Source organism: Elephantulus edwardii, unplaced genomic scaffold, assembly GCF_000299155.1.
Source record: "Elephantulus edwardii isolate Elephantulus edwardi_28Jun2011 unplaced genomic scaffold, EleEdw1.0 scaffold00167, whole genome shotgun sequence".
Lineage (NCBI taxonomy): Eukaryota > Metazoa > Chordata > Mammalia > Macroscelidea > Macroscelididae > Elephantulus > Elephantulus edwardii.
Window position 1 is genome coordinate 533,935 of NW_006399917.1, and position 2,291 is coordinate 536,225.

The window sequence follows — 2,291 nt, forward strand, 5'->3', positions numbered from 1 at the left end:
GCAGTATTTTCTAACTGAACAATTCATGATGTTAAAAAATCATGTGTGATTATAAAAGATCACAAGGTTCAAGATAAATCAATATATCTTAATGTAACAATTCCAAAAGTTTATGATTTCCCATTGCATCTAACATTTAACACATAATCATTTTTCTAGTTTGGTGGAGTACTAAAAAAATAATGTTTAAAATATCGGAAAAAGATGTTAAAATATTCCTCCCTTCTCCAAATAAATACTTGTATAAGGCTGGAGTTTCCTCTATAATTTGCCAAAACAATGTACTGAAATATATTGAAAGCAGCAATAGATAAGAGAATATATCTGCATTCTATTAAGCCAGACCTTAAAAGAAAATTTTGGCTTTTATTAAAAATGGATTTTTAAAAGAAGTATTATTGTTTTTGTTCTGGAATGCTTTTTGGAGGCAAGAATAATGAGGCTTCACCTCACATATTTTTGACATGTTGCTAGGAGGTGCTATTCCTTAGAGAGGGACACTATGTTGGGAAGGGTAGAGGGTCGGTGAAGGAGAGGAAGTCCTTCAACCAGGTGGATTGACACAGTGGTTGCTGCTCTTGTGTATCAGGAAGTGTGAGGATGGCGCAGGACAGGACTGGGTTCAGATCTTTCGTTCACAGGATCCCTATGAGTCATACTCCACTTGATGGTACCTAACAACAATAGCAACAACTGAGTCAAAACCAACTCATAGCTGAACATCCAGTGGATTTTCAGAGGTTGTAAATCACATGTGAGGAGATTGCCCATCTTTCAACCTTGGAGCAGTCGGTGGATTTGAACCGAGTGCCATTGAGTTGGCAGAAAAATTCTTTTACCCTCTAGGCTACCAGAGCTCTTGACAAAGAGCTATATATGGCAAAGTCTTTTAAAAATAATTTATATTATAATAAAATACTATTTCTCCATTTTTCTTTTCAATACAATCAATGTTGATAGATATAATTCATAAAAACAAAAGCTCTTTGGAACTCTCACCCAGTTCCCCCCTCACCTTATAATCTCCTTACTCTTAAGAGTTTATAAAGGGATCCTGAATTCATTTGACTCAATATAATGTACTGCATAGACACTAGGCTTAGCTCTGATAAGCTATAAAATTTCAGAATGTATCATTTATATAAATAGGATATATGGGAAAGTAATACACTTATTTTAGATGAAATGGAGAAAAATAAACCTAGTAACTAGTCTATTGTCCCTAAAAACTTTAATGTGTTAGTTCAATACATAAATATGGAAGGCATATTAGTGCTTTGCTAACCTTTGATAGTAATCACCAATATTTGAAATATGCAAGATTAGTAGACTCTGCTAGCTATTGTTACAACTCTTCAGATTCAAATTTCCTGTTCTTTATTTTTTTCTCTCCCTGCCTTATGATTTATTTGTACAAATAACACAGGAGGACAGGAGCCCCATGCAGATGGCAGCAGCCCAAGGGGTCACACCAGTCCTGTCCTCAGATAGAGAACTCAATTATGGAGCCTTTGCAGGGGCCCGGGCACCTTTAGGAGCCTGACTTGGAGCAGGAGCCTGAGTTGAGTCCTTAGCTGGTGCCTGGGTTGCAGCCTTGGCTGGAGCCTGAGTTGAAGACTTTGCTGGAGCTTCAGCCTTACTCTCAGCCTTGGCTTTGGATTTTGTCCGGTTAAGCCTGAGCCCCTTGGCTATGTGGGCCTGAGCACGCTTCCCAGGCCTGAGATGGGCAATGTAGGCGAGTCTGCTGAGCTTGTGGTTGACACCCCTTGGGATCCTGGGCTTGACCTCTTTGGGCTTGACAAGAGCCTTCAGAGCCTCGGCACTTTCATCCATGGCCTTGGCATTGTTGGCCTGCATCTTCTTCAGGCCTTTGTTGTGCTTCTTGGCAAAGTGCATGTTCCTCAGGAATTTGGGGTCTACCCCCTTAAGAGACTCTTATCTTGCGATCTTGATTTCTTAATACCATTTCTGTGCCATTTTCGGAGCTGGTGGTGTGTGGTATAGTTCTTGGACTTGGCCAAGTCTGAACCATTGCCACCAGATTTCCTGTTCTTAAAAAGGCAAATAAATTCCTTTTTCTTACAACCCTTTCCTGACCTTGTATTTTGCCAGCTTTTTAATATCTTATTCCTTTCTCTGTTTCTCTCACCAATACCTATTCTACCCAACGTTTTCATTTAACTCTTTTTAAAATGTTCAGTCCTAACTCAAAATCATCTTCCTGCTTTCACTGAGCACTGTCCCTTTTAATCTGCCAGCTCTCTGCCTCCCAAACACACACACATACACAG

The 2,291-nt window shown here is 39.5% G+C and overlaps 1 pseudogene; it reads right to left on the reverse strand.

The window, feature by feature from the left end:
• Positions 1 to 1,500: 1,500 nt before the first annotated feature.
• Positions 1,501 to 2,291, reverse strand: part of LOC102848726 — a 24,669-nt pseudogene continuing 23,878 nt past the window's right edge.